Genomic DNA, 24,773 nt, shown 5'->3' with positions numbered 1-24,773 from the left:
TGATGTTTGTTATATTTAACCGGTCGATGCGGTGAACAGATTCCTCCATCTTTCATACATCAGTGTCAAGTGTTTCTCACATAGTGACACAAAACATATTTCATGAAAACCTCTTCATGGAAGTCATCTTCTCATGCACCGACGGTGAGAAACTATCATATCCAGAGAAATACAAAACTATATGAAAGCAAAATGTTAATAAAGGATCATCTTCAGCTCTCGCACATGGAAATGAAAGACTCATGAAAGTTATTCAGCCGTCAAGCGAAACATTATCAAAACAAAACGTACATCCTCCTGATATCGTTCCGTATTAATCATCACGAAAAATGGAAGATTAAAGCGACGGAAATATCTGCAGAGAATATTAAGTTAACGGCACTGAAATCAATAACGAGAGGTGTGTATGAATTACAGAACAGGAGGTGATGGAGCAGTGTGTGTGTGTGTGTGTGTGTGTGTGTGCGTGTGTGTGTGTGTGTGTGCATCAACCACGAAGAGATGCAAGAGAGACACAAAAAGACTGCAAAGGGACACAAAAAGACCAAAAGAGATGCAAAACGTCGACAAAAAAACACAAAAAGACCAGAAAGAGGCACGACACTACCCAATAAAAGACGCAAAACTAGTGAAAAGACACACACAGAAACCAGGAAGAGACGCAACACGACCACGAAAAGATTCAAAACATCTAAAAAAAAGATACAAATTGACCAGAAAGACACAAAACTACCAGAAAGAAACACAAAACAACCAGAAAAAGATGAAAAACGTCTGCAAAAAAAGAATTATACAAATCAAATGAGGCACAAAACATCAAAAAAGAGACACGTATGGACTAAAAAGAGACGCAAAACGTCAACACAAAGATACACGACAAAACAACGCAAAAGATATTTGAGACACGTCTGTGTTGTACAAGTTTAATCTGTGTGCTCACAGAGAAACATCAACACTTCTCTTTATGTTGGGCACGGTGTGCGGGTCGCACCCGGGGGTCAAAGGTCACGGCGACGAGACGACGCTCACGAAGAGTGATGTCATCGAGCGGATTACATGAAGGAGCCGAACAACTGATGGAGCGAAAACAAATTCCTGCTACGCACATTGATGCGGTGTGTGTGTGTGTGTGTGTGTGTGTGTGTGTGTGTGTGTGTGTGTGTGTGCCATCCATTGTCCTGTCTCACTCATCACAGCGGGCTCGGGGCTTCATTTAATCAGCACAGCCCATAATAACCTATCAACAGTCGCAGCTTATAGATGAAGGCTTAATTGCCCAAATGCTGCGGCGCCGCTCGCTGCTGTCATCGTTAATAATAATATATGATGTAAGACACTGAACGGTTTCCAGGTAACCGCCGTCTGAATCAGAATAAGAATAATTGGTTTTAATTTAGGACAATCAGTTTGAGAAATAAAACGTTTTAAATGTTTTTTTGTTCCAGTGCATTCAAATGGAAAACACATACCAGCAGAAATGATCTGCATCTAAATGTGATACTTTTTTATTTGATGAATAATATTTTATTCTTCTGACATCTCTTAAGAACTTTTGCTCTTTTGGCAAAAAGATGAACTTTCTCCTAAATTTATGAACACAAAAAAACGACTGACAAAAGGACATAAAACACTGTGACATTTAGTTTCACCAATTTACCTGGATGGCAACTATTCTGACTCCTCTGGTTGTATAGAAGTCTATGCTTCATGTGTTAGAGCTGCATTCTGTCTCCTGACCACCAGGGGGCGCCTCCTCTGGTTGTATAGAAGTCTACGCTTCATGTGTTAAAGCTGCATTCTCTCTCCTGACCACCAGGGGGCGACTCCTCTGGTTGTATAGAAGTCTATGCTTCATGTGTTAGAGCTGCATTCTCTCTCCTGACCACCAGGGGGCGACTCCTCTGGTTGTATAGAAGTCTACGCTTCATGTGTTAAAGCTGCATTCTCTCTCCTGACCACCAGGGGGCGACTCCTCTGGTTGTATAGAAGCCTATGCTTCATGTGTTAAAGCTGCATTCTCTCTCCTGACCACCAGGGGGCGACTCCTCTGGTTGTATAGAAGTCTATGCTTCATGTGTTCATACAAAACAAACAGACCATAAAGCTGGGGATGCTTTAAGGGCGGAGCTCCAATATGATTGACAGGTCCTAATATGGTCACTTCCTGTTCACTGGTTGCAGAAAACCAAGATGGCGACGGCCACAAACCAAACGCAGCTACGTATCCGACCAGGTTTCTACAAAACTCTAGAGATCTTTCCACATCAAATTTCACTTCATAATCTCTTTTGTTTTTCTTCTTTTCTTCTTCTTTAAGGTTCTTGAAACGTTTGAAAATCCATTAAAAATAAATGTTGCATTTAGTGGTTGCAAACCTCCATAATTGTGTGTGTGTCTGTCCTGCCGCTTGTGTGTGTGAAGGTAATGAAACGAACCCTCTGTCGGCCATATTGGACCGTCAGCTGTTGTGTAGTGGCGCTGATTGAACAGCTGATTGAACAGCTGTTCACAGCTCCTCCAGCTGATATCTTTTTTTTCTCACAAAGCGTGGAGCTGAGTTTGAGTACGGTAACACTGAGTCGAGGGAAATGTTTTAACAACCAGACACGTAAAAAAAAATGAAATCAAAGAACTACGAGTTTTTCTTTTGGCAAAAGATTCAAGCGACAACACGTTAAGCGGTGGCTTTGAAAGAAGATTAGAACGGGAAGAAGTGGAGAGCAGAAACAGATGGACGCAGACATAATTATTTGTTAAACATTCATTAGTGTGCAAGTGTACAATTAAACACCGTCTGGAAGTTCATAGCACCTCCGTTTCCTGGTGGGCTTTTGTTTTGAAACATCTGCAGGAGGTTTATTGACGGGTTTTATTGTCTTAACTGTCATTTAAAAAAAAAGAAAAAAAGTAGAAGCTGCTTGAAATAGTTTGTGAATGAAAACACATTCAAAAAAAAATATATTTACGATTTTTCGTGCAATTTTTCATGCTTTTATTTTGAAACTGCAGGAATACATTTTTTCGTTTTTCACGTTGAAATTTTCGCAAAACATTTCTTCTTTTTTTCCTGCAGCAGTTTCAGAGTAACATGATGCTTCATGAGGAGCCGGATGAATTTTACAATACTATGTTAAATTATTAATTTAACAATATTCTCTCTTTTAGCTTCGTCTTTGGTCTCCACCAGCTTCCTTTTTTTGTGCGTTTTTCCTACGAAGTTTCAGCAACACGCGTCAACTTCTGCTCGTTACACTTAAAAATATACTTCTGTCTTTACAGGAAACAACTCCGTCAGTTTTAGGAAAAGATGTGAAATACTTCTTTTGGTTACAAAAAGGTCGTGAAATGAAACACTTCAGTTTCGAGAAATATTGTGAAATACTTCAGTAACGATGTAAAATATTGAAATAAAATCGTGGTTTAGGATTTAAAAAGTGTCGTTAAGTAAGTTACGTGAGAAATATCTTAACTTTCTGTCTAAAAAGAAATACCCAATAAATACCTTCAACATTGTCTTCCTGTGTGTGTGTGTGTGTGTGTGTGTGTGTGTATATATATATATATATATATATATATATATATATATATATATATATATATATATATATCCATATATATAGATCTATATATATATATATATATATATATATAGATCTATATATATATATATATATAGATATATATATATATATATATATATAGATCTATATATATATATATATATAGATATATATATATATATATATATATAGATCTATATATATATATATATATATATATAGATCTATATATATATATATATATATATATATATATATATAGATCTATATATATATATATAGATCTATATATAGATATATAAAGCCTCTATTGCTCCGCTCTACGAGGCCTGAGAGGAAGTGTCACATCCATTGTCCTGTTTGAGCGATCGCGTCCTCGTTTAATCTCTAAAACTAAACAACTTTAACACACTTTCCTCTTAGTGGATTAGGGGAGCGAGCTGGTCGGGTCCGCCGTCGATTATTATTTCACAACGTGTCCCATTTCCCAGCAGCCCCGGGAACGCCGGCTCCTGGCACAGCGACCGCTCTGTAATCCTGTTGTTTAGTTGAGCTTCCTCCGGCGTTCCTGGAGGGAATAATCTGAGTTCTGGTGATGACGTTCCTCTTGTTTCTCTCTTCTGTCCGTCTCAGGTGTTGAAGGACTCACCGTCATCATCGTCTCCGTCGTCGTCTTCGTCGTCTCTGCTGCTGGAAAAGAGGAAAAGAAAACGAGGCGAACGGAGAACGGAGCAACTTCTTTTCTTTTTAACTATTAGATTTTTATCATTTTTAGTTCTTTTTGTTAATCTCTTGATTGTCGCATCCCAGCTCACACACAACATCGTCCTCAGTGTTCTCGACCCGGAGCCCCTCCCCCCTCTTCCTCCTCGTTCCCACAACAAAAGCATGAGGGGCTTTTTATTTTATTTTGGCGAGTCGGACACAGGCGCCCTGAATTGAAATCAGAAAAGTGCGAGAGGAGAAATTCAGGGTCACGATCTGTGAGGATAATTGAAACGGCCCTCCCTCAGTGAAGCTTTCATTTTTCTTGACAATAGGTTCAAAAACTGCCTCAAGTAAATAATTTGGGGCTGGCCCTTTAAGTTGCCTCGTTTCATTTGATATACTAGTACACCGATATACAGAGTTTAAGTATTGACCGTGTACTACACAGATTTATCGTTACACTCCAAAAACAGAAGAGAAAATTTAAAAGAAGTTATATCGTAACTTTTACTCAACACCTCATCAAAACCTGGAGCCGACATTACCCACAATGCAACGTGGCCAAAGATAGTTTGAGTTTGGTTTTGTGTTAAGCTCGTAGCGGCTCATGTAGCGGCTACTAGCTTAGCTCGGAGGTCTAACTTCATACCTCCCTTTTTCCTTGTGGTCTCCAACCGACTCGAGTGACATCACTGGAGGCAACTTCATCACTCAGACGATCCGGACACAAGAAGTGAAACTTGGCAGTTAAACTGCAAAAAATTCAGAAAACAAAAATCACTTTCCATCCAGTGACGTTAACTTCTAAAAGTTCATTTCTGAGCCGTAAAATAATTTTCAGCCAAATCGTAACGGCTTCTGCCAACAGACACGTTAAAATAATGAACAAAAAAAGGTTTTTCTCAAAGTCATTCCTTCATTCTCGTGACAAATTTGCTGTTTTTTTTGTTCTGGCGACAGAAGCTTGGGATTATTCTCCCGTGTTGCATTGTGGGACGTTTGTGTCCTTGAACGCCACACAAAACTAAAACTGAGCAATTTTTATGGTGAATGAGTAAAAAATAATTCTGAGGAATTAGTGAAAGTGAGTGAAGCTGAGACACAGCCTCGAGGCTTGAAGGGCTACAGCCGTCGCCATCTTGTTTTTTGGCCGTTGCCATTTTAGTTTCAGGCAGTGGCCATCTTGGTTTAAGGCATTCGCCATCTTGTTTTTTAGCCGTCGCCATCTTGGTTTCAGGCAGTTGCCATCTTGGTTTCAGGCTGTCGCCATCTTGGTTCCAGGCTGTCGCCATCTTGGTTCCAGGCTGTCGCCATCTTGGTTTCAGGCTGTCGCCATCTTGGTTTCAGGCTGTCGCCATCTTGGTTCCAGGCTGTCGCCATCTTGGTTTCAGGCTGTCGCCATCTTGGTTTCAGGCTGTCGCCATCTTGGTTCCATGCTGTCGCCATCTTGGTTTCAGGCTGTCGCCATCTTGGTTCCAGGCTGTCGCCATCTTGGTTCCAGGTTGTCGCCATCTTGGTTTAACATCGTCAACCTTCCCTTTAAGAGTGAGTTGGATTTGTTTCCGTGAGCCTAAATGATCTGAATGTTGTTGAACGTTCAGCAGAAACTCGTTGAACGAGCTGCTTCCACACAACAAACTGAACTTCTCCTTTAAGGCGCTCGGGGCGTTTAGGGACGAGCGGGTCGTGAACTCTGGACCGACGGATGTTTATTGGAGTCGAGGTGATGTTGCAGCGTGACCTGCGTTGCCGAGCAGGCGGCTGAACCGGAGCCTGCGGCCGACCGACCGACGGGGCGGACTCAAAAACAAACAAATAAACAAACAAAAACTAAAATGCCGAGTGCCAAAGCTGGGATCTGCTGCATTCTCACTACACTTTTGGAAGAAAGGAAAAAAACTAACAGGTTCTTCGTCTCCTTGTAAATAGGATATACATGTTTGTTTGTTTGTTTGTTTGTTTGTTTTCCTGTATTGCGACAGATTTGTACAATCTTTGCGAACAAAATTTTATTACATTTTTGTAAAATGGGAGAAATTCATCCCCGAAACCTCCCAGTGTTTTCTCTCTCTCTCTCTCTCTCTCTCTCTCTCTCTCTCTCTCTCTCTCTCTCTCTCTCTCTCTCTCTCTCTCTCCTCGTGTTCTTTTTATTTTTCTTGTTTTAATTGTTGATGGACATTTAAAAAGAAAGAGAAAGAAGCGCTGCCAGCTTTGCAACGTTTTTTTTCACATTATTATTATTATTATTATTTTTCTTTATTTCTCTGTCTCTCTCTCTTTTGTACTGAACCAGTGGAACCACTAAAAAAAACTTTAAAAAAAGACGGACCGGTTGGCAATACTTCAGACACTTCTTCTTCATCTCACCGGCACTGGACTTCCGCCTGCTGAGGAGGAGGAGGAGGGGGGGGGGGGGAGGAAGAGGAGGAGGAGGAGGAAGAGGAGGAACTTCGCTTCGCATCAAATCAGATTTTTAAAAACACCGTTGGACCTTTTTTCCTTTTCTTTTCTTTTCTACTGTGCTGAAGTGAAGTCAAGTGCTATTATTATTATATTATAATATTATTATTATTATTGTAGCCACTCTGTCTGGAACTCTTTTTGGAAGAAAATGTTTAAAAAAAACACAGAAAAGTTTAAAAAAAAAAAAAAAAAAAAAAAGAAGACTTAAGCCGATCTGCACTTGTGGTTCTTCGACCTCGAACTCTGTTTCAACTGACGAGGAACAAATGTGAAAACAACAACAGCAGGTTAAGAAACTGTCAAAATGGTGGCAAAGCGCCGAAGGATTCAACTGTAACGATCACACAACAACAACAACAACAACAACAACAATCCAGAATCATGCTGCCTGAATCTAACGTCTCTCTCTCTCTCGTCTCCATCGCTTCACCACTTCATCCTTTACTTTCTCTCGTCCGTCTTCTTCCGTCGTTGATTTGTCTCTTTGTGGCACACACACACACACACACACACACACACACACTTGTAATAAACAAAAAAAGATAGAAAGCCTTTTCTTCGTGCCCTCCATGTCGGCTTTAGTTGAACTAGTTCCATTCCGACAGAAAAGATAATAGTAAAAACTGAATATGAGCTTCTTTATGTATTGCTTCTGCAGCTGTAGTGTCCTGGTCAGATTAAAGATGATAAGACTACATATATCTGAAATACTGTATTTACAAATGCACACCAGGGCTGGCCTCAACAAACAACAACAACATCAACAACAACATCAACAACAACATCAACAGGGTCGGGCGTTCAACTCCGTCCACTGGGAGTTTTTTTATTTTTTGTACTGCTGGTTTGTATTAAAAACGCTCGTTTCTTTGCTTAAAGTCTTCATAGTTTTTAAACTCGGTGGCGTTCAGCATCAACGCCGCTGCACGGCCTTCTGGGAAAAAAAGAAAGCAGCGCTGTAAAGACGGTTGACGCTCAGCCTTAGGAAGCTTCCAAGAGACTTTTATTTTTGCAAGTGTATAGTTTGAATTGAGTATTTTTCTGATGGATGATTGAATGTATTTTGCTTCTCGGAGTTAAAAGTAAATGTTGTGTGTTTAGCGTCTGAATGTCTGAGGAGGAAAGACTCGAGCACACGAACACACCAATTATTAGTCCTAAAGGTACAACTTTTTATTTATTAGAAAACAAACATCAATCACGCGTAATCTGACAAAATGTTCAAATTTATTTATTTTGTATTTTACTTACGTTCTACAACCTTTTAACTTAAAACCTAAAAAACTCTTCTTTTTTTAATATTGTCATATATTCAATAAAGTTGATGGATAAAAATTGGGCCGTTTTTTTTTCCTGTTTTCACGCTGACAAACGGAAACCAAAAACACAATCTGCCCGACGGAGAAACGTCTAAAAATGTGTAAACTTATTGTCCCGTTAGCAATTGAGCTAACTAGCCTGAGAACTGACCGTTAGTGAGCAAGCGAGCTTGTTCCGCGTTAGCTAGTTCAACACTCTAGCCCGCTCAACGCGTTAGCTAGCTCAACGTGTTAGCTCAACGCGTTAGCTAGCTCAACGTGTTAGCTCAACGCGTTAGCTAGCTCAACACGTTAGCTCAATGCATTAGCTCAAAGCGTTAGCCGGGAAATTCGAGCACCAGATGTTTTCCTGAGCAGAAAACAAGTCGCATGTTTTTTTGGGATGAACTGTCGCTGCTGCTTCATATCTTCACATGTTCATATCTTCATATCTTCACATGTTCATATCTTCATATCTTCACATCTTCACATCGGAGGGAAACGCCGACCGACTCGTGTGCTCGAGTCCTTCCTTTGTTTCATTTAAAGTCGCTCTGTTTGCTCACGTTGAAGTTTATCTGTTGCGTGCACCTGGTTCCCCCCCAAAAATAATATCACCACTTTTTCTGGACGTGTATCTCCAACTGGATGACGGCCATTTTAGATTTATTTAAACGTCTCACCACCAATTATCCCTCTGAAATCTTAATTTTACTGAACTTCTTCAACCTAGAAACTTCCGCTTGATCGCCCCAAAGACGTCCGCGATGTTTCTTCTCTTTCTCGGCTAAAGCAACGTTACAGTTGCACCTGAAACAGAGCGAAGCGGAGGCGACGCAGACTCCCTCAGAAGTGTGCTTCCTGTCGCACCGTGGACTTATTACCAACGTCTGATCCATCCTCCTCTCTTCTTCCGTCCTCAGTCTGCAGCGTCTCCGAGTTCCTCCATCGCACGTTGAAACAGAACAAAACAGAAAGAGATAACTCAAAGTCAAAGGTGGGCGCTCTGATGTTTTCTCTTCTTATTTTTTAACAATTTCAAAGTCCCTTCAGAAGCTCGAGGAAACGTTTTAAAGCTGAAGCGTTTCGACCAAAGGGCGAGCTGAACACGCGTCTGTAACACAACGTGGACGTTTAATAATGCACAAACACGCCAAACAAACAAAAATACGTATTTGAGGACCTGGGCCTCGTCTCCAGAATCAGTTCCTGTTTTCTTTCCAGGGGAGAACCAGGTGCACTGGATGTGTTTTTAGGGGCGTTGAGGCCAGCCCTGCTTCATACCTGAGGTTCTGCTTCTTCTACTTCTGCTACTGTCAAACAACCAGCCCTGGGCACACAGAACAGGCTCGAACGCTCGCTTCAAATCCTCCCTTCAGAACTCGAGGTGCATTTGATTTTGAACTTCAAATACCAGCATTTTTGAGAGTCTTAAAGTCAGGGTCCAAAGTGGAGCGCCGGCTTGTTTTCTCCTTCCTTTAGTTGCTGACGCGACGAAGACACTTGTGGCCCGAAAAAGAGGCTTCAACCTCCTCAGTTTGGGGGCCACGTCCTGAGCGTCTTTGTATTTTATTTTTTTTACTTCTAATGACTAAAATAGCCATCGATATTTTCTTGTTTTTTTACTTCAATTTGAAAAGTATTCGAGCTCCTGTTTCTGATGCCCAGGTCAGCAAAACAACCTGTTGATGTCTGCTGTATTTCAATAAAACACAGCCTTTTTTCAAAGGGTACTCTTCACTCTGTGTGCGTTTCTGTGTGTCGTCTAAAACCAGCTGACCCCTCGCTAAGCCCCGCCCCTTGAGGGCCGACGGACCAATCGTAGCGTAGCCTTGAAATACTCACAAAGAAACAGAGAACGAGTAGAAACAGGCAGAAAAATGAAGCCGATGCAAAAATGTGTTGAAGCTGCATTCTCTCTCCTGACCAGCAGGGGGCGACTCCTCTGGTTGTATAGAAGTCTATGCTTCATGTGTTAAAGCTGCATTCTCTCTCCTGACCACCAGGGGGCGACTCCTCTGGTTGTATAGAAGTCTATGCTTCATGTGTTAAAGCTGCATTCTCTCTCCTGACCACCAGGGGGCGACTCCTCTGGTTGTATAGAAGTCTATGCTTCATGTGTTAAAGCTGCATTCTCTCTCCTGACCACCAGGGGCGACTCCTCTGGTTGTATAGAAGTCTTTGAGAAAAGGACTGGACTATCTCTTGAGTTGTTCCCTCATTGAATGTTGTAAACATGAGTTTATTGATCGTTTATCGATAGCAGCTAACACACTTCATTGTTTGTGTGTATTTGTTCTCCACATTGTGAAACTCGGCGTAGAAGCAAACTGAACCTTTTCAGGCGAGTAGACTTCCTCTGAAGTTAATAAAAACCCTCTGATAAACGCAGGCGTCCGTCTTTGGGGAATTGGCCCTCGGCGTCATTAAAACAAATGTTTGAAAACCAAACTCCAATCTTTACTTCACCCAAATTTAATTGCCATTTAATCAACTGGCCGACACGATCAGCTCGTTCTGACAATCAGAAAATTGTTTCCGTATCTCTGCGGCGCTTGAACAGGAGCGTGTTCACATGAAGGGAACGCTAGCGGGAAGCTAACGCTGCTCTGTGGGCTGCTGGGAAACCAGGCGCTCGCTGGGAGCTTAAATGTTGTTTCTGTATAAATGTTTATTCTCTTGTAAATTTAACCATCAATAAGCGATAGTTGAACACTTATCCTTGTTTTCTCTGTTTGAGTCGTCGTAGGAACCCCACATTAATCCAATACTTGTGTTTATTGTTTGTATTTGTTCAGCAAAGTCCTGGGAAAGAAATGTATATCTGCAAAAAAATCCCTTTAAAAAGATATTTTGATCATAACTATGAACATCCAGAATGATATGAGCCATGAATTCAGAGAAGAATGAAGGTGAGGAGTCGCTGATAGCGACGCCCTCACAGTGCTGGATGTGTTACTGTGTGTTACTGTGTGTTACTGTGTGTTACCGTGTGTAGTTCTTCTGTCATGTGTGTCTAAATATTCATGCCGCGTGTCGAGTGTTTGGGGTTTGAATTTGTGCCGCTGCAGATAAATCGACCTGAGATGAACATTCCTGACAGAAAACACAGTGTGTGTGTGTGTGTGTGTGTGTGTGTGTGTGTGTGTGTGTGTGTGTGTGTGTGTGTGTGTGATGCTGCCTTTGAGCCCCGTGGGAAATCAGGTAAATATGAGTTCTCTACTTGAAACTTTGTTTTTTGTCGGGTTTTGTGGTAAAATTCAGTTTGAAAATTCGATCTTTGATAACATTTGCATTGTATTCATTAAACATGGTGTGTGTGTGTGTGTGTGTATGTGTGTGTATGTGTGTGTGTCTGTGTCTGTGTGTGTGTGTGTGTGTGTGTGTGTGTGTGTGTGTGTCTGTGTGTGTGTGGACCTCCACCAGCTCGTGTCTTTTCTACTGAAAGTCAGGAACTACTTGTGAACGGGGATCAGCGGCGGCCCAGAATGCATCACTTCACCCACTCCCATGAACAGACGTTCAGGTCGGTCGTTGAGCTTAAAAACGTTTCTTCACGTTGTTTTTTTAACACAAACGGTTGTGTGTTTGTTCCATTTAACACAAACTGAGAGTTCTGAGGATTAAAGAGAGAAATGAATCATGAAGACAGAAAACCCGCTGAAGAGCCGGGCAGACGGGCCGCAGCCCGGCGGCTCGGGGGCGGAGCCTCGACCGGCGTTGCGCAACACGTCTGCGTGTTAATTGGCTGGAGAGACGGCAGCCGGCGCCGCTGTGGACGGGGAGATTCTCAGAAAGGCTTACGCAACCCGCCGCCGCCGCCCGGCCGTAACGGGATGTTGGTTTCTGCTGCAGAGATGTTGCGTCACCGCGAGTGTGTGTGTGTGAGTGTGTGTGTGTGTGTGAGTGTGTGTTGCAGCCGGCGAGGCCTCAAACCTGTCGGGGTGATCTGTCAGAGGAAGGTGAACGAGAAAGAGACTAAACAAAGAAATGATGCGCAGAGAGAGAGGCCTGCAGGAAGGAGAGTTTCTCTCTCGCCCGCTGCCGACCTTTGACCTCCGAGCCGAGGAGCGAACATCAAACACAACACGTCCAGACGCTCGAACTGTTGTTTCCCTCGTCCTGAGGTTCTGCTTCTCTCTGGAGAAGGAGCTGAAGTAGAGGAAGGAGGAGGCAAAGGAGACAAAGGAGATAAAGGAGACAGAAGAGGAAGCAAAGGATGCAAAGGAGGAGGAAGAGTAGTATTCGAATGAGGAGAAGGAGGCACAGGAGGAGACAACGGAGGCTTGAACCCTCAAGACGAGGTTTGTTCTCCTAAACTAACCCGTGTGCATGTGAAGCCTGAATGAGAGAACGCCGCCCGCCTTCACCCGGCGGTAACACGGCGGTAACACGGCGGTAACACGGCGGTAACACGGCGTTAACCGCGACGCGGCCGACTCCCTCGCCTCCGACTCTGCGCAGAATAATAATCTGATCATTTATGGAAACCCCCGCGGAGAAATTCTCCTTTTCTGAAGACGCCTTCCACTCGGAGGCCGAGGAGTCAGAGTCTCTGGTTCCCCTTCGTGTCCGCGAGTCTTTCCCAGATTGCTGCTTCTCATTCAGGACCAGATCTCTGCCGAGAACCCTGACCTTTCTACGTTTGTCTCCAGAGAGCCGGTTCCTTCGGTTTGTCATCCATGTAAAAGACGAATTATTCGCCGATTTTAACCTGAAAGAAAAGTGTCACGTCCACCAAAACACTCTGAAGGACAACAGGTTGAGTCTGTTGGAGCAGAAGTCTGTCACTCACGTGTCTGTGATTCATCACCGACCAGGTAAAAGAGAGATCCAATTGGACAAATTGGACAAACAAAATGGCCGCTGGGTGTAAGAGAGGCTCAGCTATTGGTTCACACATTTATCATCAGTGTTGTGCAAGACCCCAACACACCTGCTGTCAGGTGACTTCTCAAACACTCCTGTCCTGGACAGGAAGACAGCGAGCGAACAAAACCTCCTAAACCGCCGGACTTCTGTCTCTAAAGCTCACCGAGTTTTTAGTTTTGGCGTAACTTAACTTAACTAAGTAGATCTTACGTCTGAATTCAAGCAACAAGTGTTGGTGCCTAAACCTTAGCTTGGTTAGTTAAACTTAACCAGGTAGTTTAGTAACTTAACCAGCTAGTTTTAGTAACCTAACCAGCTAGTTTTAGTAACTTAACTTAACCAGCTAGTTTTAGTAACCTAACCAGCTAGTTTTAGTAACTTAACTTAACCAGCTAGTTTTAGTAACCTAACCAGCTAGTTTTAGTAACTTAACTTAACCAGCTAGTTTTAGTAACCTAACCAGCTAGTTTTAGTAACTTAACTTAACCAGCTAGTTTTAGTAACTTAACTTAACCAAATACTTTGGTTTCTAAACCTTTGTGGTTTTGGTGCCTGAACCTACAGCTGGTTACCGCTGGTTACCGCTGGTGACAGCTGGTTACCGCTGGTTACCGCTGGTGACAGCTGGTGACAGCTGGTTACTGCTGGTTACTGCTGGTGACAGCTGGTGACAGCTGGTTACCGCTGGTTACTGCTGGTGACAGCGTCCTGACCCACATGAATCTTAGCTCTGCCATCGTTAGCGGCGTTAGCTGTTAGCCACCGCCATGTTGAGAGCCGTGGTGAAGCAATCCCTCGACCGTGGAAACGCTCAGAACACATTTTAAGTGAAAGTAGAAAAACCTCAGAGGAGGAATGAGCAGTTCTGCATTTAAACTCCTACTTATGGAAAAGTATGATGCTCAAAATATACTTTAAAGAGTACTAGCGTCTGGATTTCATTTTAACCTACAATATTAAATCATATTTTATTTTTTTATGATGTTTTTTTAAATAATCTGAATCCGCAAAGTGACTAAAGCTATAAAATGATTGTAAGAAAGTATTATATATCTATATATATTTATTTATTTTCCTGTAAATTCTCGTAGAAAGTAGCAGAAAACAGAAGTACAAGTACCTGGACCGCTGACTAGTTTGCGGCGCAGCTCTTCCCCGTCGTGGCGTCTCAGGATGTCTCAGCGTGTAAATAGATATTAATAACTTCATGGAGTGAGTCTGCATCCCGCGCAGCAGGAAGTCGACCCGCTGTGGGTTTAGCGGCGTCGTGGGACTCGAGCTCTCTGAGTCTGCAGCTTTGAGTCTCAATCAGCCGTTTGAAGACGAACTGAATGCTGAAGAAATAAATAAATAAACAAACAAAAGAGACGCTGAACCCTTTGTGCCGCTCATCCGTCAGTGAAACCAGAAGGAAGCGTTTCCTCCGGATGGCGGCCGGTCGGCTCGTCTCGCTTTGAGCTCCTCAATTCCTACAAAAGTGATGAAGCGCTCGGCGACAGCGCCGGATTTTAATCTGAAATGAAACGAGTTGTGCGAGTGTGTTTTTTGGGGGCTGAGCGATAAAAGTAAATCTGCGTTATTAGAAAGACAAAATAAACTTCACGTGTTTCCATCGTCTGGAGGTTCTGGTTCTCTCTGGAGGAGGACAGGAAGCAGAGGATGGAGGAGGCAAAGGAGGCAAAGGAGGAGGCAAAGGAGGCCAACGAGCCAAAGGAGGCGCGTTGCGAGGAATTTAATCACAAGTGCAGTCGGCGTGTGAATCGGTCTCTAACGGGCAGGAAGCCCTCGATGAGCATCACGCTGCACTTTTATTATGTTTTAACCTCCATCCCAGCAGCTTGTTTTGAGAGCTGCGCTAACGACTCACACTGAGCCTCACTGGGAGCCTCCCATTAAAACCTCAGCTCCTCACTGGGAGCCTCCCATTAAAACCTCAGCTCCTCACTGGGAGCCTCCCATTAAAACCTCAGCTCCTCACTGGGAGCCTCCCATTAAAACCTCAGCTCCTCACTGGGAGCCTCCCATTAAAACCTCAGCTCCTCACTGGGAGCCTCCCATTAAAACCTCAGCTCCTCACTGGGAGCCTCCCATTAACCCTCAGCCTGTAACTGGTCAGCGCTGAGCGAGCAGCTGTCAGGACTCTGTGGATCCTCGGCGGTGAGAAGCAGCCGCTGCGCTAACACACCATAATGAACGTTATGGGGGAGTCTAATACCTGGAGCTCGTTTCACTTTCTGCCTGTTCACTCAGAGTGATGTTTGTATTGCGTTAAACTGACTTTTGGGGGTTTTGTGAAACAGAATTTTTTTTTTTTGCCGTGAGGACTTGGTTGTGCGGCGTGAGAGTGTGTGAAAACATGCAGACGTGTGTGTGTGTGTGTGTGTCACGCAGAGAAACCGTGAGAGTTGTTAGCGCTGTGTTTAAATATGCAAATGAGACAAAGGAGACAAAGCAGTTACACACATCCTGAAGACTCTTCAGGTGAAGAGGGTCAATGAAACTTCACCACCTCTTCAAATGTTCAGAGATTTCATGTTTAAATATGCAAATGAAGCGTTACGCAACGGCAACTTTTGGTGAATTTGGCGATGCGAAGAGACAAGATAGAAAATAAACACATAAATGTTTCTTTTCCACTCATCTGAAAGGAGAATATAATCACAATAGAAGTCGTATAAAGTACATGGATTCCCCTCAACGCCTCATATCTTTCTTCCTTCAGCAGAAACTCAGCATATTAAAGCGTCGATTCATCTCCACTGAACATCGTCTGCATTCAGGAGTTATAACTTTAGAAGTTTGTCCTCTTCTAAACCAGGTTCCTCAGACTGAACGAGGACGAGCCTCCGAGGAGAAGTTGAGCTCTTCATCACTGATGAAGAGCGGACGGCGAGTCGCACCGCTGCGAAGGTCTTGGACTGAACCTCCAGAGGAGGAGTGACGGGTTTGAATGGAGCGTTTTGTTTCTTCACACCTGGAAGCTTCACAGCGGGTCTGGCGCCGCTGTATGGCGAGTGGGATATAAAGACGCCGACGTCCACGCTGTTTTTCTTCTTCTTGGACAGACTCCCCTGGAAGACGCTCGGCCGTTTCACACGGAGAACGTGTGGAACGTGTAGAACGTCACCTCCGGCTGCCAGCGGCTCACATCTGGCCGGATCCCCGCGTGAAGTTTAGGTGTGAAGGAAAGTTTACAGAGAAACCGAGAAGACGACGAGAAGAAACCAGATGAACAAGATGGATGTCTCTGAGCTGCAGGAGGGAAGAGAACACGCAGAGAACACGCAGAGAACACGCAGAGAACACGCAGAGAACACGCAGAGAACACGGAGAGAACACGGAGAGAACTGGGACAAGAACACAAAGAACCCCCAGACAGAACTGAGAAAGAACCGTGATGAGAACCCTTGCTGACATGCAGCTCTAACACATGAAGCATAGACTTCTATACAACCAGAGGAGTCGCCCCCTGGTGGTCAGGAGAGAGAATGCAGCTTTAACACATGAAGCATAGACTTCTATACAACCAGAGGAGTCGCCCCCTGGTGGTCAGGAGAGAGAATGCAGCTTTAACACATGAAGCAGATACTTCTATACAACCAGAGGAGTCGCCCCCTGGTGGTCAGGAGAGAGAATGCAGCTTTAACACATGAAGCATAGACTTCTATACAACCAGAGGAGTCGCCCCCTGGTGGTCAGGAGAGAGAATGCAGCTTTAACACATGAAGCATAGACTTCTATACAACCAGAGGAGTCGCCCCCTGGTGGTCAGGAGAGAGAATGCAGCTTTAACACATGAAGCATAGACTTCTATACAACCAGAATTGCAATGGAAAATGGAAATACTATCAAAATAAAATCTCTCTGCTAGAATTGTCCCTTCAGGCATCGGATGAGAACATAAACTGGATCGTTAATATAAAAACTTATTTTGACCAAATTAAAAGCTGAGAACACGGGAATCGAACCCCCGGCCTCGCCTCTGTACGCAAAAGAAGATCAGATTTTATTTTCTTGGTCTTGAATGTCGAGCCTCTGACATGTGGGGTTAAAAAAATAATAATCATGAATAAGATATATCCAGGAAGCGTCTGAATGCCTCACGTGGAGTCTTTCAGCGTTTCAGTTCTCTTTTCAGCTCGTCAACAAAAACCTGCAGATCCTCCAGTCAAAGCGAACGTTTCCACCCACAAACCGTACGGGAGCTGCTGAAAATGCATCGCCGCGGAAACACGCTCATCTGCAGCCTCCACACACACACACACACACACACACACACACACACACACACACACACACACACATTCGGCCTTCAGTTAAATGGAACAAGTCACAGGAAAATCTGTGAGACACACGCAAACACACTCTGCATGAATATGGAGCTAAAAGGCAGAACGATGAACGCACTTAGGTCAACACAAACACACACACACACACACAGATACACACATCCTTGTACTCCTATCTTTGTGAGGACGTAATGCATTCCCTGTCGTAACCTTAAATAAGTTCATACCTGCCTGCACAGATAGAAAGATACAAATATGTTTGAGATTGATGCTGAATGACCGGATGAAGCCAGAGTCTGTGTATAGAGCATGTGAGTATATTGAATACATAAGTATAGAGTATATAAATACTGCTCGTAGTCGTCGGTTTGTGGATGTAAATGTTGACATTTTGTCTGTCGCTGCTCGTGAAGAGGAAGTGACGGCATCTGCACTGAGTGACGCAGAGACACCGATACGTCTCTCGACCTGTCAATCATCTTGTAGCCCCGCCCTAAAGCGTCCCCTGCTTTATGCTCTGTTTGACTCTAAATTACCAGAATGTACTAAATGAACATCGTGCTGTGTTGGAAAAAAACAACTTGAAACTAAAGATTTGGACATAAAATAAAAAAGTATAAGTTTTCATTTGAACAAACGTTTTCTGAGAAAACAGGAAGTTCATCCACGTTGTGTTGAAGCTGTTTGTAAAATAGACATTGTGTCCTTTTAACCAACACAACTAAACAACCTAGAAGCCTATCTTCCTCTCTGAACCCTCGAACAGGCCGTGAAAAGAAAAATGTCCTCACTTCCACAGAGGTCCTCACTCAGTCTCAAACACTAATTGGTCCCCACAAAGATAGCTGTACCAACACACACACACACACACACACACACACACACACACACACACACACACACACTTTTCATTTTGAGGCCGCGGCAGCTTTCGTTCCCGACTGCAGCTCTACGTATCGCATGGAAATGTGAGTTCACGCTGAACTTTTCAACCCGTTCTTTCAGGAGAAGAAGGAAGAGGAAGAGGAGGAGAAGACCCTGAACGCATCAGTGTTTTTGGCAGCCGGTGAGTGAGGCGATGCTTCAGCGTGGAAACCCTCCTCCTCTTCCTCTTCTTCTTCCTCCTCCTCCTCCCCCGACACTCAGCCAGAGATGTTTTTAGACTTCAGTCAGAATATCAAGGTGCCAACATTTGTATCAGATGAAGTAAAATGCATCTCTTCACTATCATCGTAACACAAAAACAATTTCATGGTTTTGTTCCTAAATGCAGCCGTTTGTTGTTTTTTGCAGACGATGATGCTGAATTAATCAAGATGTGCACGTGTGTACGTATTCTATGTTAAAATAAAATAAATTAAGATGAAATGTTATTCATTGTAAATGACAATGGAAATGCAAAGATCAACAACAGAAGAACAACAACAACAACAACAATGTTTTAAATGTGTAAGAACAATGGAGTAAGAAATGTAAAAGAATAGTGGTGGAAAATAGAAAAGCAATCACAGAGAAAGGGATCTGAAATATAAAATTGTGAGTAAATTACAACAATAAAAGATCAAATACAAGAGTAAAAAACACAAAGTGACTTGAACACAATAACTGAATTTAATCAGCAGTAAAATTTCAAAATATTTCAAACAATTTCAAAGCTCCATCGAACGGAAATAATATCAAAAGAAAATTCTTTAACGCCAATTTCTCTCCAAAAATTTCACCTTGACATATTTGGAGTCTTTGCAAAAACATTTGTGTCTCTTGTAGAAATTAAAGTTGAGTGAATCTTCACTTTAAGAGCATCGAGCGGCAAAAAGAAAACAAGTGGATGATAAACATGAAGGAGAAGATGGAAAAGAAGATTCATCTCTTTGACAAAAGAACTTTGTTCTGGCGTTTCTTTAATCGCGGCTTCTTCTTCTTCTCCTTCTTCTTCTTCTTCTTCTTCTTCTTCTTCTTCTTCTCCTTCTTCTTCTTCTTCTTCTTCTTCTTCTTCTTCTTCTTCTTCTTCTTCTCCTTCTTCTCCTTCTTCTTCTCCTCCTCCTTCTTCTTCTTCTTCTCCTCCTCTTCCTCCTCCTCCACCTCCTCCTCTTCCTTCCTGCGTTCCAGCTGCTCGTGATGTTCGATGTCGTACTTTTAGATCTCGATGTCTTTTTCTCGTCAAACACGTTGGAATAAAAACGATCGTTAGAGACGAAGTTAAAAGACTCAGATTCTCTGCAGAAGTTAAAAAGATTCAAGGAGCTTCAACTTCAGGTTGTTCACACGACACCAAGAGAAGAGAAGTGAAATGAGCTCGTATCAAACACATAACGGCTCAAAGAGTTCAAATACAAAGTGTTATGAACTGTAATATAGTAATATATTATAACACTATTAACTATCCATGAGGACGTTCATGGACTTTATTTAAATTCACCTTTTCAGTCATTGATGAAGATGAGGATTTTATGAAATGATTTTATTTTACTCAAATTGTAAAAGTTATACATTGTTATTGATATTTTATTTATTGTAATAAGAACATTTTTTTATTGAAGTTGTGATGTATACAGAATTTGTTCAACTGTGTAGTTTGATTATGTATTTTATGCTGTTTTACTACCATTACCACTGTCATAACTTTATAATTCTTTATATTAATTATATTTTATTTGTATCAATGTTTTGGCTCCTAAACATTGATCTCTAATTGTTACATTTTTTTAAATTGTATTTTTTACTTATTTATTTTTTGTGTTTCATCTCTTGTTGACAGTAAACTTTTGTTCTTTATATATATTTTGGTTCTGAATAGTAATTACTTTTACTTTGGTAATCAGAGTACTTTATGTAATACTACTGTTTGTCACCACAAGACTTTTACTTGATAAACTACATTACAGTTTAGAAGTAAATAAAAAAGATGGCCGCCGGAAAGAAAACGCACAAAAACTTTTTTTTTGCATTTTAATTTTACTTTTGTCGAGTTCATCACTCTCCTGATTTTATTTCAATATCACGAACGAGATTTATGTTTTGATAAAATCTGCAATCTGTTTTGATTCTGTGCGGATTTAAAAACATAAAGACGAGTCGTCCATTAATAAACCAGAAAAACAAACAATTCAGGACATTTTTACCCTTTTTTCTTTCTTTTATCAACTAAAACAAATGTCGGTGTTACAAGTTGTGTGTCTGCAAACGTGGCACACCATCTGGCTGCAGACAAACTTTAGTTTCCAGTTGACTGTGTGGGAGCTTTGGGAACGATCGTGAAGTTAAATATAAGAAATGAGATAATTCATCGCATCTGAAGCCACATTTAGATTTAAAAAATATATTTTGCTGCTGCAGAGTTTTGTTCTTCCTCCGCTGAGAGAAGAAGAAGAACAACAGCTGGAAGAGGGCAGAGAGCACACACACACACACTTATACGCACACACACAGTCTCCTACACACACACAGACACACACATTCACTATGTTACTCCTATTTTTTTTCTCTTTTCGCGCACACAAATACACTTAGTCACACTTTCACAGACATATTCACACGTTTCTGATTTTCACATTCTTCTTTTTTGCCCACACACACACACACACACACACACACACACACACACACACACACACACACACACACACACACATACACACAGAAAGGGTTCTATCCTGCAACATGAACACACTCTTACTCACTCGACTCCTCACTTTCTCTCTCACACACATTTTCAGACTCTTGGCAGATGTCGGGTGGAGAGAGATACTAATGTCTTACTCACCCCCGCGTGGGCGAGCGGACACGAACCTTGACATACAAACCTGACAGTGTGTGTGTGTGTGTGTGTGTGTGTGTGTGTGTGTGCGTGTGTGTGTGTGTGTGTGCGTGTGTGTGCGTGTGTGTGTGTGTCCGATGTGATAATAGACTTTAGAAGTGGACGTATAGTCATTTTGCCGTCACGTCAGAAGCTCGCAGTGAAAGGTCCCAGACAATCACCTGTCAATCACCCCGTAGCCCCGCCCCTAAAGCTAGACATCGAGACATAAACTCATGTTTACAATGTTTACTGAGAGAATACATCAAGAGAGAAGTAGAGTCACTTATAGAGACTTCTATACAACCAGAGGAGTCGCCCCCTGGTGGTCAGGAGAGAGAATGCAGCTTTAACACATGAAGCATAGACTTCTATACAACCAGAGGAGTCGCCCCCTGGTGGTCAGGAGAGAGAATGCAGCTTTAACACATGAAGCATAGACTTCTATACAACCAGAGGAGTCGCCCCCTGGTGGTCAGGAGAGAGAATGCAGCTTTAACACATGAAGCATAGACTTCTATACAACCAGAGGAGTCGCCCCCTGGTGGTCAGGAGAGAGAATGCAGCTTATAGTCGTGAAGCTGTCGACACACAGTGAGTCAGTTTGGAGTGAATAACGATGTTTTTTTTTTTGGGTGCAGCAGAAACTCGACACTTTAATTACAGATAAAAACAAGACTAATTTTATAATAATTGGGAGTTGGTTTCTGATCTTCGTCTGCTGAAGGCGTTTGTCTCAAAAGTGTCTTGAAACTGTCGATGTTTGGATATTTCTCAGAAACGTAGTCGGAGTTTAGTTTGTCAGAGCTCCAGGTATAAGATATTAATGAGTGAATATTTAATAATATCTTCTAATGAAACGATAAAATAACCCAGAGAACAGAACAAAGCAGCGAGAACAAAATCACTCCGGTGACGTCTTCTCTCTTCTTCTGCCGTAAAAAAAGCACAACAAAGAGGCATTGAGTCCTCAGACGTACGGCGTGTCATTGAACTCCTCATTTAATCCTGTTGTCAGAACAGAGAGAACAAGAATAACTCCGTCCAACAAACAAGGAGCCGAGCGACACCGGAGCATCCAGACGACATGACTCAGCGTTTCATTGTCTCCCTTCCAAAAACTTTAATTAAATCAAAACCCGAACCGAATGCAAAGTGAAGCGTGGAGACGAGGGAGCTCGAATCAAACCCCACCGCGAATAATAATAATATTAATCATCATCATCAATGCGAGAACGACGTCTCGCTTTAACTCAACAGAAGCAGGAAGGTGACGCGATGCCGCGGAGGAGTTATCGTCTTTATTCTCCTCAATATCCTCTTTGTGTCCTCACTGAAAATATCTCCAATGTTCTCGTTTGTCTGGTTATTATTTTGACGCCTTAAAACAACAATACTCTTGATTTTCACAGGAGTGAGGAGTTCATTTACTAATATAACTAATATTTATATATCAGCTATGACTCACTTTGTAGATTTACATTATTAATGAAATAATCTCCACATTTAACACACAATGCATAAATAATAATACATTACAAATATAATTTAAATGAATTATAATTTCATGAAAAAATTGTACTTTCACTTTTGGTACTTTAAGTATATTTTTAAGTTTACATTTACTTAAATACAACTAAGAATTTTTCTCTGAATACTTTTACTGAAATAAAATATACTTATTTTTTTAGAATTTTAATAGAAATACTTGTTGAGATAAACATATAAATCAAAAATAGTAGAGATAAAAAAAAGTTATAAGTAAATAAAAGAGGTAATTAAAACTGTATATTTATGTGTATATGTGAAATATGTTTGATATATATATATATATATATATATATATATATATATATATATATATATATATATATATATATGTATATATATATGTATTTATTTATATGTATTTATGTATGAGGGTGTGTATGTGAAAGTGAAGATGAACATATTTTAAAATACCATGAATGAAATCTTGATCTTCTTTCTGACAGTTGAGTTTGTTGTGGTTAATCGCTGGCTGCTGGCAGAGATATGAAACCACACACACACACGCCCACACACACACACACACACACACACACACACACACACACACACACACACACACACCCAGAGAGTTCTGGTCCAGCGCCGTTGAGTCACAGTCATGAAATGTGTGGCATCTTAATGGCTGCCGGCAGACAGGTAGAACCGGATCTGGCGTTTGTTCACCAAACACGGCGTTGGCTCCGCCCCCCTGACGCCCCGGTGGCTTATGGGAAACAACCAGATCTCGTCAGCAGCTCTGGAGCTCGCTCTGTCGGTCGGCCAGCGAACATTCACTCGCCTTTTTATGGGCCACAAAGGCGGAAATTTAGAATGGAAGTCAAATGTGTGTGTGTATAAATGTGTGTGTGTGTGTGTGTGTGTGTGTGTGTGTGTGTGTGTGTGTGTGTGTGTGTGTGTGAAGGTGTTTGTTCATGCCAATTGGCAAAACGTGTGTGTTTATGCCAATTGGCCATTTTGGTTTCTGATTTGGTCCTCGCCATCTTGTGTCGCCATCTTGTCTTTCAGTTGCCGCCATCTTGGTTTAGGGCTGTCGGCATCTTTGTGGAAGGCGGTCGCCATCTTGTTTTTGGCCATCGTCACCTTGACTGAAGGCTGATGCATCTTAATTTTTGGCCTTTGCTATCGTTTAAGGCCGTCGCAATCTACACAGGTGTGTTTATGTGTGTGTGTGTGTGTGTGTGTGTGTGTGTGTGTCAAGGTGTTTGTTCATGCTTGGTTTTTGGCCAGTCGCCATCTTGTTTTTTTTGGCCTCAGCAGTCTTGGTTTCAGGTTCCAGCCGTTTTGTTGAAGGCAGTCTCCATCTTGGTTTAAGGGTGTCGCCATCTTGTTTTTTGGGTTATTGCCTTCTTGGTTCCCGTCCGTCGCCATCTTGGTTTACGGCTTCCTGCATCTTATTTTTTGGCCTTTGCTAACGTGGATTAAGGCCGTCGCCATCTTAGTTTTTGGCCTTTACCGTCTTGATTTGAGGCCGTTGCCGTCTTGTTTTGTTGCAACCAGCAACGTTAGTTGCCTCCTGTGTGACTGTGTGGTGTCTAATAAGTTGCTGTACAGCAGCTGACGGTGTCGACTCAAAGAGCGACGCACAACCGCGTCCGTTCAGCCGAGGAGGCTGAAATTTGGCACGGAGGTCAAGTGTGTGTGTGTGTGTGTGTGTGTGTGTGTGTGTGTGTGTGTGTGTGTGTGTGTGTGTGTGTGTGTGTTTGAAGGTGTTTGTTCATGCTGATTGAGGCCTCGCTGTGACACAAAGGTGTTTAAAATGGATTCAGGTGAGATGGAAACTTGTGAACTGACGGCTTCTTGGTCTCAGCAGAGTTCCTGCTGGCTTCATGATGACCACTTTGTTTCTCAGCTTCTCTAAAACTCAACATTTCCGCGACGTGTTTCAAAGAGTTTCTAACTGCGCCTGTAGTCCCTGAGTTATTGTGTTTGTCAATAAACATAACTAAGTGGGCAGTGTTGTGTGAAAACATCATGTTCCAGCAGTCGTCCCGAACAAGGAAATATAAAGAGCGACAAACACCACCGCAGTACCGTTTCTGTCCACAGGGGCCGCCAGAGTCAACGCAGAAATTAAAGGTCCTCGCCGTCGCTTCAGGTCACGCCGCTTCTGTCGTTATTTTAAACAACACTATGTTCTCTAAACATTGTGAAGACATATGTTCATTTTAAAAGACGGTATGCATTATGTTTGACATTATTTTTCTGGGTTTTTTTTGCTGTAATTTCCTCTTTTTTA

At 42.3% G+C, this 24,773-nt stretch overlaps 1 protein-coding gene across 2 annotated transcripts in view; it reads left to right on the top strand.

Annotated features, from left to right (window-relative positions):
- LOC137784551 (zinc fingers and homeoboxes protein 2-like) overlaps positions 1–6,671 on the top strand; it is a 77,880-nt gene extending 71,209 nt beyond the window's left edge. For both annotated transcript variants that reach the window (XM_068575323.1, XM_068575324.1), the window contains one exon: positions 4,194–6,671. The gene's annotated coding sequence lies outside the window, so the exon portion shown is untranslated. The remainder of the gene's footprint in view (positions 1–4,193) is intronic.
- The last annotated feature ends 18,102 nt before the right edge of the window (positions 6,672–24,773 follow it).

Source organism: Clinocottus analis, unplaced genomic scaffold (assembly GCF_023055335.1).
Source record: "Clinocottus analis isolate CAN_PGR_092001 unplaced genomic scaffold, fCliAna1.0.p SCAF_14, whole genome shotgun sequence".
Taxonomy (NCBI): domain Eukaryota; kingdom Metazoa; phylum Chordata; class Actinopteri; order Perciformes; family Cottidae; genus Clinocottus; species Clinocottus analis.
Note: the sequence above shows the minus strand (reverse complement) of the source record. Positions and strands in the feature narration are given on the sequence as shown.